The following is a 15,528-nucleotide window of genomic DNA, read 5'->3' as shown; positions in this document are numbered from 1 at the left end:
ACTGGTTTGAATTTGCCATTTGCCAATGAAAGTCTCTTTCTTAGAAGCTAAAATAAATTTATATAAATCAAAAAGAGAGAGAAATCCTTCCTAGGTTATTAAATTGTTAGAGCTAAGAACATACATAATGTAAGAAGTTTGTTGTAAAGTCATTGAAAAGGCGTGTACTGATCTGTAGCCACCTTGATCCTGTAATCTGGAATCCGGAATTTTGGTAGCTTCATAAAACATTTCAAAATATGTAGAGTCAATTTTCTTTGACGTTACAAAAGAGAGATACAGTAACTAGACAAGGCTTTGGATAGAAGATTTTAAAAAGCTTGAAGAAAATTCATTATCATAAAATCAGTTATTGAGATCCACTGTATTTATGTCACTTAGAGTTACATAGGAGAAATTTTAAGCTTCTTCAAAGAATTACAATTTAAAAGGAAAATTTCAGTGTAGAAAGGTTAGTTAATGAATAGATCACATCGTATTTGGGAATGTTTACTTAGATGAGGACATAGTACTCATACTTCCTCATCTGTAATACACGGTGGTTGAATAAGCATTATCTCTAAGTTTTCTAATAACTTGAATACTATGATTTTGTGAACCCTAAGAAGTCAGAATCTTAAATAACTTGTATACTTGCTATTATATAATTGGAAAATTAGATGTTGATTATTTAAGGTTTCTTAAATCATTACATAGGAGGGCTATACAGAAAGTACATACCCATTGTTAATATAACATTAATATAGCATTATATTAACAATAGCTGGATACTTTCTGGATAGCCATCATGTGTTATATCTTTTGAACAACTTGTAGATTGGCTTTGCCTGTTTATTTTCTTTTTTCCCTCTTTAAATTGAGTATTTATAGGTAGCAATAGGAAGTATGCTTAATTATAATTTTTCTTTAATTTTTAAATATTTATTTATTTATTAGAGACAGAGTCTTGCTCAATCACTCAAACTGGAGAGCACTGGCAAGCCCATAGCTCACTGTAACTTTCAACTCCTGGACTCAAGCAATCCTCCTGCCTCAGCCTCCCAAGTAGCTAGGATTATAGGTGTGTGCCACCATGCCTGGCTAATTTTTTTATTTTATTTTTGTAGAAATGGGGTCTCAATATGTTACCCAGACTGGTCTTGAACTCCTGGCCTCAAGTGATCCTTCTGCCTCAGCCTCCCAAAATGCTGGGATTATAGGTGTACGCCACCATGCCCAGCCACAATTTTTCTTTCAAAAGAAGCCAACTTTAATGTTCACTAAATAAAAACAAAAAAATGCATCCTTTATTTATTAGTATATGCGGACAATAATTTTTTTCTGAACTCAATTTGGCAACTTTGCATAAACAAGCCAGGAAGACTTTATTCAAGTCTTTTAAAATAGGAGAGAAAGGCCAGAACTCCACCTGAACTCTACTCCACTGAAATGGGGGGAATGTTTTGTTAATTGGTTTTACGAAATAGAAAAGGAAACTCTTCTTATCTTCAAGGAAGAAGGTAGTTTTGTAACTTAGAGCAAGGCACCCAGGGCGGTTAGGCTCCTACCCTCCAACAGAGAAAGGGAATAAGAGCCCTGTCTTCCTTGGTGATTACATTTCAAAGGGATGGCTCCCAGGTCCTTGAGAGAGACATTTCTGGACTGTAAAACAGGCAAGAAGCTTTTCAGATGATTTACATTTCAAAGGAGGAAAGATTTTGCAATTACAAGTTTTCTAAAGTAAAGGCTCTAAGACAAGAGAGATCAAGGGCCTAGAGTCAGAGAGAAGCCTGTCTAAAATTTAGTCAAGCTGAAGGGAGCAGTTAGGCCACATTGGTCAGTGTATTATGTTGTAAATTTACTTTTTTCCAAGGTCCTTTGATTGCAGGCCTTCTGGGTGGACTCATTTGATTCCCGAAGATGAGCAGGAAGAGGGTAATGTTTTGGCACTCTCTGTTACCCGCTATTTATTCCTTGAGAAGCTGCCCTTATGGCCTTTAAATTCTGTAAGTTGAGTAGAAATTAGATATTTATCCAAATAACAAACAACAAAAGCATATCTTAACTTGATGGGATTGCACAGAAGAGGATTAGCATTGAAACACAATTAGAAGTAGTATTTTTAGTACTTTTATAGAACATAACCATTATGATGAATAGTACAGAGATGTGGTTCTATTGTAAAGATAAGTAAATTCAGTAGTAAGTCATGCCAAGTGACTACTTAAATAGAATAGCCACATTCTTATATTAGCAGCTTCTTGCCTTCAACTTGGAATTAAAAGAGAAAAGGTGTTTATATATCTTCTTGTTAAGAAGACAGTCATAATTGTTAATTCTTTTTTCTTCAGAATCTTCTCAACAAAAGGACATTATTTCTGGAAAATTCTATAATGCTATAATGCTGAAAATGATGCGGAATAAAATTTCTCATAAAAATGTCAGTTGAAAAGTTAACTAGTTAATTTTTATTTCTCTGAAAGTTAGATCTCTCTAATATCTATTTTATGAACGCTGTTTAGGGTAATTAGGTATGATTTTCCAGTTCCTTGGGGAGGAGCAGATGTGACTAGTATTGTTGAGATCATAATTTTATGCTGCTAATGTGATGCTGACCGTACAAAGGAATGTGAAGCGAAGATAGTTAAGGGAGATGTAAAGATTGGAAACTGGGAGTCTTTGAAATATGTTTAAAAGAATTACAGTCAGGGGCTGGGCGTGGTGGCTCATGCCTGTAATCCTAGCCCTCTGGGAGGCCGAGGCAGGTGGATTGCTCAAGGTCAGGAGTTCAAGACCAGCCTGAGCAAGACCCTGTCTCTACTAAAAATAGAAATAAATTATCTGGACAACTAAAAATATATACAGAAAAAAATTAGCCGGGCATGGTGGCGCATGCCTGTAGTCCCAGCTACCTGGGAGGCTGAGGCAGTAGGATCGCTTAAGCCCAGGAGTTTGAGGTTGCTGTGAGCTAGGCTGATGCCATGGCACTCACTCTAGCCTGGGCAACAAAGTGACACTCTGTCTCAAAAAAAAAAAAAAAAAATTACAGTCAGGGTTAAAACTCTTTTCTTTTCTTTCTTTCTTTTTTTTTTTTTTTTGCGTTCTTCTTTTTTCTTCTTTTTTCTTCTTTGTTACCATTCCTATAGTAGCTAAATTATTGAGTCCTTCTCTCTCCCTTTCCAATCTTTTCCTTCTATTTCTTTCTCCTTTAACACTGCTTTTCTCTAGGAAAATAGGACACAGAAAGAACATATAACTTTAAGCAGCCATCAGCAAAAAGTCCTAATCATGCCAGAACTCAGTAAGCCATGTCTGAAGATTCACCCTTCCCTCTGGGTTTAATAGGATAAAGCTAGTAGCAGCATAGAAATTGAGAAATGTGGTTCTACTGATAAGGAAACCATGCCATAAAGTATGAATTAGCAGCAGTTCACCAGATTTACTCAGGAGTATTTCATTGCTATTATATTGCCTGTTTTATCCTTTGGCTTCTATGGACATATTATTTGAGATAATGCTTTCATCTATTTGCACAGGTGCAAGGAAAAAGGGCCTAAAATGTACACGCAAACACACACACACACACACACACACACACGCACACACACAAGCAAGCCAAGCATGCCAAATTATGGAAAAGAATAATTCATCAATAAAGCAAATGTTATGAAGTCCTGTGACTCATCACTCATGATTTACTCATAACACAAATTAAAAAATAATTCTGAAATAAATTGACAGATTGGACCAGAAGCATAAATCTAAGCTATCCAGGAAGTGTAACTCTGTACACTAACACTATGGGAACAGCTGCTATCTTTGTGTAGCTCACACATCGGCTGCTTTTGTAGACCCTAATGAAGACAAAACCGATAAGCAGGTTAGAAATTGCCAGAAATCAGAGACACTCTGCTTAAAACTCACTAAAAATGAATAGTACTTTGGCTGATGCTACTCTTTATTTGTCTAAAGATTTATAGAATGAGTGTCTTATGTGCAAACAGCTGCTTCTCCAGGAGAGTGTCCATCAGGCAATTACCAAATAACATGACAGAGGGCACTTTGTGTATCCGAAAAGCCTTAAGATCTCTGGCATTGCTGAATTTCCTACCATGGATTAAAACTCTTAATCAGGTATGTTTTTAAAACAAAATAAACCTAGTTCATAAAATGAACTGTTGAATAGTTTAATGTAAAAGAAAGCATCTCAAAAGATATTTCATTTAAACGCAAATGTGGACTATAAGTTATTAAAGAGAATGGGGCTTTTCATTTTCTTGTTTTTCTAGACACCTGGGATCAAAGTCACCTTTTGAACTTGCGAAGTAAGCTTCTAAACATAAATCTCACTGTTAGGATTTAAGTTCCTTATTTTTACTGTTAAAAGACAAATGTTACCTAAAGCTTTATCTGCAGCATTAATTGTCCCTTAAAGACAAGGGAACTGAATTAACAGGGGAAAGGGTAGGACTCTTAAAACATTTAGGTCATGGCTTTGGAATCAAAGCTCTCAGCAGTTTCATGCTTTGTGGATAATTAAAATCGATACAAAATAATTACACAGCTAGAAGGATCTCTGGATACTTAATCCAGTCCCTAGTCTCCAGGAGAAACTAACTGTAGTTCAAACCTACCTCCACACAGCCATCTGGGTTATATGAGATAGTTGGGGACCGTAGGTTTACTTTCAGCACTTACCAAGAATATTGCAAATGTGACTTGGTAACAAGTGTTTAGAAAGAGATTATTTCTTATAAGCATGACTTTGACATCATACAACCGTCTTCTACAGTCTCAAGATCAGCAATGGAAGGCAATGATGGCCACGAAGACATTCATTTTTCATATTGCATTTATAGAAATTTTAGAATTTCTGGCAGTGTCCCATCTGCTAAGTTGTTTTGTCATTTTTAGTGTATCTTATATCTTATCTTAAAAGTCCAGATCAGGTGCTACTTCCTCCATGAAATTTACCAATCTCAATTCTCATGGATTATTTTATTTTTGATTCTCTTATTTAGTAAGACTTTAGGATATATACATAACTCCATAATATAGATATAGATAACCATGTAAAGTAGCATTTGCCATCTCCACCTAAATGAGAAGTCTTTGAATGCTCGTCTCCAGAGCCTAGAACAATGCTCTTTACTTAGTCACTACTTAGCAATTGCTGGTTGATATTTTTTTCTAAATCTGGTTGAAACTAATTCTCTTCATTCTTCTGTCTTCAGAGACGATGAAGACAAAGATGAGAAGTGTTCAGTTTCCTGGCTGATTTCAATGCTTTATTCCAACATTGTTTCTTTTTATTTCATCTTTAAGGCATTTTAAAAAATTTTATGAGTTCAAGCATCATAAGAACAAAGTAAAACAAGTATTTCCAAGTTCCATTAATGTTCCACTTCCGTTAAGTAAAATTTAATATGACAAAATTACTGTGCAGCTGAAGATTTTGGATGGTCCTTTGGAGTTGAATTTTATTTTTAGATACCTTTTTTTTTCCTAAAGGAAAGGGCAGTGGTTATTGAAGCTTTTTGTAAATCAGTAGAATTCAAAATCCCTAAGGAAATGTGTCAAGTTAGATTAGTGGATTAGTCCAATGATACTTTCCCTTTCAAAAGGTCAATATTGAAAACCATCGTGTGCAGATACACCATATGTGTATCTGCATTACTAAATAGAACTGGTGATGCTGAAAATTTAATTGTGTGCTCTGTGAGAATAACCACAGTCAGATACATGTCATTTAGAACATTACTTAATAGAATCTACACACACACCCCATATAACACATTTGAAAAAAGAGACGGGTCATTTTCATTGTTAGAGAAAGTCTTAGGGAAATTTGATGTACCACATCCGCTACATGCTTTGAAAAACTAGAAGAGAATTTTCATCAATATTCAACATCAGACAACCACATGAAACTACATCCTATTTAGACCCATGATATTCCCCTTAATCCTACCAATGTTGACTACTGGCCAAAATGAAAGATTGCTGTTAGAGGAAATGTTTCTCATTGATTGTTATTTCTACAACCAAGAGCCTTCATAATCATTCTCTGCATTTTCTGACTTCCATCCTGCATTTCTTTACAAAATGCTTCTTCTTCCTCCTTGAGCTAATAGGCATCTGTTTAGTTCACCTGCCAAGAAACCAAGGCATCCCAAGTGGAGGCTATTCATTCCACTACATCAGGGGGTAGGGTGTCTGAGGGGAGGGCTGACAGTAGGGATGACATTCTTCTCAGTTCCCATTGCCACTCAAAGACCATAACTTTGTTTCATGCAAAACTCTTCCTCTGCATACATATCCCAGTACTGTCTTCTTATTATTGAGGACACTGGAATCTGGCTTACTGTTTTCCCTTTGGCCCCAAATCCAAGCATCCTTTTATATAACTTCAATGTCTTTGTAGAAAACCCATCAATTTATCCCCACACCCTTTATGAACACTCCAGTCAGCAAATATTAACAAGCCTCAGGTACAAGAAAAGAGTCCTTCATTTGAGTCCTTATTATTAATAGAATCAATCTCTCTCTCTCCCCACTTCCATTGGGCTTCCATGTCCTTTAACCCTATAATTACCAATTTAATCTTCCCAAAGCACCACATTAATCCAGGCATTCACTGCTTCCCATCACCACATGTTTAGTCATCTTATCCTGAAAGTCAATGACCTTCAAAATTGGTCCTGAGCCTTTGTCTCATTTTTTTTTTGCTTGCACAAGATTATAATTAATCCACCAATTCTCCAAATATGCCTGTCTTTCTAGACTCCAAGTCTTTCTCATGGTTTCTCTCCATCTTTCCAACCCTCTCCTCCCTCAAAAACAAAAATCTCCTCCTTTAAAATCCAAATTACCAGGTATTTCATGACCTTTTTATATGTAAATATCCATGTCCTTCTCTGAACTTCTACAGAATTGTGTCCAACTGTCTGAAAGCATTTAATCTCTTATTTTGTGGTTAACTGTGTATTTATCTAAGTTTGATTAACTACCTGAAAGCAGATACCACCTTACTATGTTAGTAAAATAGGGTTATTAATTCAGTGTCTGACTCTAATTAGCTCTTTCTGACTTTTCACCTCACTTCTATGAACTACAGTTGTAGAGTATAGTATATAATACAAGGATGTTGGTTAAAACTGTGCTTTAAGTTCTGTATGTGTTCTATGAAATCATCAGAAAAAATAACACATCTTTCCTTTGTTTATTTTTCCCACATCACTATCTAATAGTTTAATAATAGTAAATATTCAATAAGTATTTAGGAGGTGAGTATTTTACTAAAGTCTTTTGTACAGGGCACAACAATTCATAAAGAGTTTCTAATCCATTTGGGGCACTAGGTCTTCAGTGATTTACCACTTCTTGTGTCTCATCTGTGATTGTATTTCCTCACTGAGCCCGATCTTACAGACCACAACTCTAGCCTCTGGCAAATGCTAAATCTGGTTGAAAAAGCATGGCATTCTAGGTTTGGAAAAACAGATTCTTAAGTTTCAGTGACAAATTGTACAATATTACAATGCCACAATTGCTTTAAAAAGACTTTGCAAAACTTTTCAAGTACAGCTCATCATTATGGTTCTTGTACCTTCCTAGATATTTCCCTAATAAAACTGTGTAATAAGGCCCCATTACGTGGTCCATCTTTCTTGAACCTTATACTAAGTCAGAAGTTATAACTTCTTTGTGTTGAATTGGTTGCCTATAATCACTAATTTGGCATAATTATATAGGTGTTTCTTTAATGATGGTATCTTGTAAACATTATAATTTACATCTTAGAAACCTATATCTTTTTGGATGTGTACATTGATAAACAACATTTAAAATTAGTTTATTTTTATAAAGAATTCAGAATTTTAAGAATCTCTGAGAAGCTATATATACCAACAGATGCTTAATTTTCAGTGTAGCCCAAATATACCCTATGCTTAGGGGATAATTTTTCTTTTTTAAACAGTTAAATAAGAGTGAATTTGGCAAATGTTATCCCTCCCTCCACCATGTATAGTACAGGCATGGTTTTGTTAGCTATCAAATGTCATTGGTCTTTGTCCTGAAGATGAAGGCTTACAGATAAGTAAGTTACAACAAACAGCATAGTTTTATTTAAAAAGTGGTAATAAGCTTCTAACTCAGCCTCAGGATTTTGATTTTGTGTATCATCTGATATTTGTAAGTGAGTTTCATTTTAAGTTTATCTTGGGAGTTCAGAATGCAAATATAACAACAAAATTCTTGGAGGGGAAATGCAGCTATTGAAAATTCCCTTAGAGAATTGTTTAAAAGACAGGTTATTTCCTTTACTGCAATAAATAAAATAAAAGAATGGTGTGATCAAAACATGAGAGAAATGAAGTTAATCTGAATTAAATACAGAACAGAAATTTAAGTCATAATAAATTCAAAACAGAAATGTACCTTATTTATAATCACAGTATTTGATTTTTCATTTAAATATAATTTTAGAGAAACTAAATTCTTTAAATTTTTATTTTAATACACATACATATATTGTAGCCCTGTTATAACTGAGAATAGTGTCCAGTGTGCAAAAGTATTTGAAATTAATATAGAATAATTTTGAAGCAAAAATGTTTTTGCTTAGATTTGGGATATGATTCAGCATTTGAAACTTATAATTTCCTAAAAGATGTTGCAGGGATAAATTGAACTCAATTTGTACTCAATTCGAAATACAATTTTAAGAGCAATTTCCATTATGATATTCCAAAGTCTAGAAATATATGTGTAAGAATGACAACTTTGATCACCACCACATTAGTTTTCCTTCCTTGTCAATTTTTTAGAAAGGGAAGCTTTAAAAAATGTGTATGTTTAGCCACAGGACAGAATTGAACTTGTAAATAACATAGCAATTTAGCTGTTTGATTTGTTTTAGAATAAAAAAGTAAATATTATTTTTATGAATTATTTTCAGACTTTGGAAGTATAAATGTACCTTAACTTGATGTTTTTATTACCTGAGCATCTGTGGATGATTAACTGTGGAAGTTTATAGCCTAAGGTATTCTTTCATGTATGTTTTTGTTTGCAGAATATAATATATATGTATACACATGTATATATATCACAGACATTTAATATACATATATTATGCAGTGCATATAAGTGTATACATATATAATACATTCATACCTATCTTATATATATTTCTTTCTTTGTAAGATTATACAATTTTGGGTTACAATTTTGATGTGATTGGTTATCAAGCCAAACCTCTCTCCTCTGTTTAGGAAATGAGATTAGCAGTGCTTCTATGACATACTCATGGAATCATCTGTCTTTGGTGCTAATCTAGTCAAATTATCATTGTGCTTCATTAATGTGGATTTTGGCAGTTTAATTCAAAGGCATGATTCCAAGGATATTAATAGAAAATCACTTACATTTGCATGTAGAGAGTAAAGGAAGGTAATTTTGCTCAGTGTGCCCTTACTCAGTCCCCTGTCCACTCCCCAACAACCAACATGCCTCTCATATCCTACATAAAACCAAAGACAGCCCTTCTTGGTTTTACTACTTTTTCTAATATTCCTTAGCTTTGTAGGAGATTTGAGGAGACACAAAAGAAGTCTAGTTCAAAATATGTGGTTTCCTCTTTAGTGTTACCACTCTGCCATGAGAAAATTTTAGGCTATAACAGGTAGATAATATTGCAGCAGACTAAAAACAAACAAATAATTATATAATGGAGAATTATAACATAAAACCCTTTTGTTTTTATTTCAATAAAATATCCTTTTAAAAATATTTAAAATCTGAAATAAGTATTTCCAAAAGATCTTCTTTTACAGCCAAGGAACAGATCATTCATTTCCACAAAAATATGTTAAAAGTCTGATAAATGTCATATATCTCCTAACAGGAAACAAGAAAGATAAATTTCTTGCCCTTGAGAAGCTTACATTCTAGTAATACTTAATGGATGAAAGCATGTATTTGTAAAACTTGGAGCTATTGTTAAAATTACTAAACTCAGTAATTCTATAGTGCCTATAGCATTACACTAAATAAGTAACAAATACTTTTTTGATGATACACTTACTCACCAAATTTGAGGACCAGTGAAGATACCTTTTTAGTTAAAATATCCTAGCTTTGGGAATGAATCATAAAAACACTGGATTTGATCAGAATGTGATGAGTCTGCCTTTTAGTCTAACAGGATATTTTATCTCTCTATTTAAAAAAAAACCAAAACCAAGTTTTGTTTCCTAAAATATTTAATGACATTTATTTATTAACTATGAATGATTATTACTACATTGTGAGGGAGTATCACATAAGGTTTTTTGGATCTCTTTTTTTCCTTTTCCTTTTCCTGAAAGCTTTGCAGCTACTTCCTCCCACTGGCATGGTTTCTTCCTATTCTCACTGGAAGCACCAGTTCCCTGGCAAATAGCAGGAATGTTACGGATTTAGGAGCTAACCTTCAAGAAGGTACTGTAGATTATCATGTCCCTGGTGTAGTGCCCAGTTCTTTAGCTTATAGGAGCAACTTAGCAAAATGAAAATATGCCTAAAGATGGAGAAGAAAAAGAAAGTTATTTTCACATTGGGAATTTCTCACTGGTGAAGCCCTTTTCCTGAAAGAAACATCACTCCCGTTTAGCCTAGATTATGCATGATGACCTGGAATTGGAAGCCCAGTGGCTGGTGAATTGGAGCTCTTCTGAAGCCAAGCCAAACAATTTAAGTTAGAGTATTCAGACAGGCAGTCAAATTCAACCAGATGAGTGAGACAGTGCCTGAAATAAGTTTGCCTGAATGTAGAAAAGATTCACATAAAAGAAAATGGTGGATTCAAGGTTAAAATGTTAAGAAATGTATTAAATTGGTGTTGCCCAGGCTAATAGTATTCTTAATGCCTAAGACCACAGAGAAGCTGAGAATAGATAATGTAGCTTTGGAGGATGACAGGGATTATGTTTGTTGGTTTGTTTGTTTTTATTCCTATGTTTTCTTCAAAGTATTGTTACTCTTTATAGAACTACTTAGTTTATTTTCATTGGTTTGGAAAAGGTTGAGCCTGTTGCAGGAAGGACTGTTTAAAAAAATGATAGAATTTAAATACATTGAGTCTTTACATGGCTGAGAGAAAAATAAGTTAATGTAAGTCTTTTATATAAACCAATCTCTTAAAAAACCTTAATAAACATTTTATTTTAATCTAATAACCTACCTCCATAGTCCAGTAGCATTCTAAAATACCGGCTATAAATCTTCAAGTTCATTTTTTCAGGCCATTTAAAAAGAGCAATAGAAATATTATATTAAAAATGGTTAAACTTAATAGATACAGAGAAAGATACAAATATAACATGAAAGGTCTTGCAGATGATATTAACCATTTAATTAGGGAAAAGAGAGAGCCCTATTACTCAGATAATTTTTTAAAGTCAGTATTACTATAACTCAGTATATTAAAGACTTTCAAATGAAGGAATTAGTCATGGAATAACATTTTGTATAATTAATGATATATTTAATTTTCTTATTTAGTCATATTGCTATCTTTACTTCTAATCAAAATATAATTTAGAGAATGTATTATTTCATCTAGAAATTAACAGCTGGCTTGTAAGGAACACTTAAGTTAGGTTAATTATTGCCTTTTAAAATTTTACAATATACTGTGACAGAAAATTAATGATGCTTACAGTATTTAGCATAGTTCATAACCCACATTTTAATGAAAACATACTATTATTAATGATACACATTCTACAGATATAATATAAGCCAATTTCTGGTCATTTATGTCTGTTCTATGTAATTCTATAAAAAGAGGCCAGATTTATTCTGTTTATTAATTTAGACTTCACAGAGAAAAATTTGCATTTAATATATTCATGTGTACATTGGATTATATGAATTTAATCAACCTAAAGCATGACAAGTGGGGTTTGACTGACAGATTCTCAAGATTCTAATCTGGTCAAGAATTCGTTTTCCTTTCATCTTATCACAGACATATGAGCATCTTAAATTAGACTGAACATGTTAGCATTTTAAGTAGTATCCATTTCCTTCATGTGCACTGTGCCAAAAGTGAAATAAGAACTTGCATAGTGTTCATGGAGAGATGCTTCCATAACATCCCCTGATATTAAATGTATGACATTTTCAGTTCTGGAGTCTCAAGTTTAAGTTTACAGAAGCCTAAGTTAAAATCTTTTTTTTTTTTTTCCTGTAGCAAAAATGAGAGTACCTTACACCATATTATATCAACTGTCAAATTTCAGTTTCTCAGATAGGGTCACCTCTTTCTTTAGTCCCACTGGATTCAGTGGTTGTCTTTATACCAGCTAATTATTGGCTATAGGACTTTTCCAAACCAAGGACTACAATTATTAAAAAATGTGGTATATCTCTGAGCTAACATGGGAACAGTTATTTTTGGAACCACAGACATAAAAATACTAGAAAGAGTGCCTCAATAGTTTTACTGCAGAAGATTATTTTAGAAATATAGAATTGGTATGGAATACTGGCAGGAAAGTTGATAAATATGAATATTTGAGATGTCTATATTAATAATGAATGTGAAATGCAATTTTATTACTTTTGTAAAGTAATACCAACCAATTTCTGTGCAGGGCTATGATAATGAGTAAAGTATGTCCACTGATTTCAAGTGGTTCCAAGTAAGTTTAGAAGATGTGAGTTCTAACAAGATAGTACAGCTAATTTTTTAAAAATCTTAAATAATATCCAGTTTGAGAGACCAAATAGGATGGTAGTTCCCTCTCATTAACTGGAAAGGACAAACAGGAAAATGTGAAACTAGGAAATCTAAACTACTTTAAATTATCTGAATGATAAAAACCTTTGGAATATGAATTTACCTCTAATTTAATAGGAGAAGTAGACGTAAATGATTTTTTTTTTTTTTTGAGACAGAATCTCACTTGGTCACCTGGGTACAGTGCAGTGACATCATCATAACTCACTGCAACTTCAAACTTCAGGGCTGAAGCCATCCTCCCACCTCAACCTCCCAAAGTGCTAGGATTACAGGTGTGAACCACTGTGCCCAACCAATGAATATTAATCAATCAATGTACATAGCAACAGAATAATTTTTTTCAAACGTTACAAATGTTTTAGCATTTTCCTGTTAAACCACAATTCTAAAAAACAATTTCAAAAACACAAAGAAATTAAGAGCCTCCCTAGAATTATGTCTCTTAAAGGTAACTATGGTCATCAGTTTGGTGTGAATTCTTACAGATTTTTGATAATATACAAATATGCATTTTTACATTAATGACATTTGTGTATAATACTTTGCTATAGACTACTTTTTTATTCAATCATATGAGGCATAAACATTTCATATGAATGTGTATGAACCTACTTCATAATTTTTTGTCACCACAGTGTTTCATTAAGTGAATGAACTAAAATTTATTTAAATAATCCCTTTGAAGTATATTTTAATATAATGATATAAACAATCATGAAATATATGTAAATAAACAAAATAATAATGCTACACACATACTTCTACTGAAATTTACATTTTGATACAGTTTCTGGTAAGCCTCAGTGTTAGGAAGAGACCAATTTTAGTGGAATATATACAAAGTACCAGGAACTTTTTCACACATTATTTCATATAATCACAACATTTGTTTCTAGAAATTATGAGCATCATTTTATAGTGGAGGACAATATGTTTCAGAGAGGTTAAAAATTTCGTTGAAAGACCCATCACTAATATATAGCAAAACTAATATTCAAAACCAGTTGTGTTTGTATGGTTCCTTGCTCTTCCCAGGTCAACAAACTTCAAGAAAAGCACTTCAAATGTATATTTATTTGTTTGATTAGGTCATGCTTTTTAATCAAATAGTTTGACTTTCAAGTTGTGTTCCTTAAGCACAAACCTGTGATTTTACTTTTTAAAGAGCATCAAAATTGTGCTGTTCTGTTTTTCACCTAACGTCCCTCATCCCATTGTTTTCATAATAAAGTCTCACATCTAACTGTTTACAAAACAAAGATTTTTTTTTTCTTTTGAATAAAATCTTTTCATTATCTCCTAATTAGCTACATGTCAGTCAGTTACAGGACTAGGAGCTTCATTCATTTATTTATTAAACAAAACTTATGAAACAATTATTATTTGCTAGATTTATGCTGAACCCTAGGGATATAAAAACAAATTAGGTATCTCAAAACAGAAGCTACCAATGTAGTAGGTAGGAAAGATACAAGAGGAAGGAATTGATACAAAGTAAGATACAAGGCAAAATGACAGTCCAGAGATAATTTGGGATTCTAGTACAAAGTATATATGAGCACAGGTGTTATTCAGGTTTTCAGAGCAACATTAATATGGAATTTAATAATATAAATATTTTAAAGTAATTGAGACACTCCAAGGTGAGAGAACTGTTAGTTTAAAATGTGCCATTTAATATGATATGTCAGTTTGTACCTATATAAAGAAATAAAATGTAGGGTTATCATTAAAATAGGACTCCCTTGGTCTGTATTATGAGTCAGTGCAGTGTTAAAAGCCAGATGAACGACCAGATTTCTTGTTCACCTGAGTATTTTGCCATTGTCTAGTCACAGGCTTCATGCAGCTCCCAGTGATTTGGCTGTGCAAGTGCTTACTGGAGCTGATGTGTCATTCAGAGTGTCGCCAGTATCCACACTTCTGTCTGTTCTAATGACCACACTCAGCAAGCACTAGCTTTCAAAGGAGACTCCACTAATTAGCTTAGTCGACATAGCATCTGGTAACTGGTTGGTGGGATAAACAGAAAAGACTCCTGAAGTGAAGGATGGAAAAATGAATTCTCCAGGCCACTCAGAACAAAATGAAATTATGAGCATACAACCCAAAGCCATGAGACGCTTGATCATTTGCATTAGCTGCAACTTTAACATTGCCTGGCACGAAATCCTGGGCCACAATAGAGATAATTGGAATTACACAATCTCAGCATTTCAGTTTGGCATCAGTTTCATAATATAATAAAACTTATCATTTGTAAGCCTGTCTGTTTTTTCGAAAAAAGACTGAGAACAATTTGATCTGTCCTGCTACAGCAGACACTGATGCAGGTGGTTTAAAAACAAAGCATTTAATCAGGCAGGGTTTTACTTAAACTACTTGATGATTCATCATCCAGCCTCTGTTTATTGTCAATTGTGCCTCTCTGAGCTATTATTTATAGAATATTTAAAGAGCCTGGACTGCATGTGCCTCTGTCTTGGGTTCTATTGTACTATAAATTATAGGTCCAATTTGTTTCAAATTCGGCATGGACTGTCAGGATGCCATGACTCATCTTCTGTTCAGATGAATACTGTATAGTAGCTATACAGAAAAGTACTGTTGTCACTAATAATTTATTGGTAATCTGTAATATTCTTAGACTACAGTTTTGTCAGGTTTTAGACCCATAAAATCACTCTATTCTTACATCGTCTTATGTTCCCCCCAACTACCCACACCGAACAAAAATAAATCAATGGCTTAGTGAA

Source organism: Lemur catta, chromosome 6 (assembly GCF_020740605.2).
Source record: "Lemur catta isolate mLemCat1 chromosome 6, mLemCat1.pri, whole genome shotgun sequence".
NCBI classification, from domain to species: domain Eukaryota; kingdom Metazoa; phylum Chordata; class Mammalia; order Primates; family Lemuridae; genus Lemur; species Lemur catta.
Note: the sequence above shows the minus strand (reverse complement) of the source record.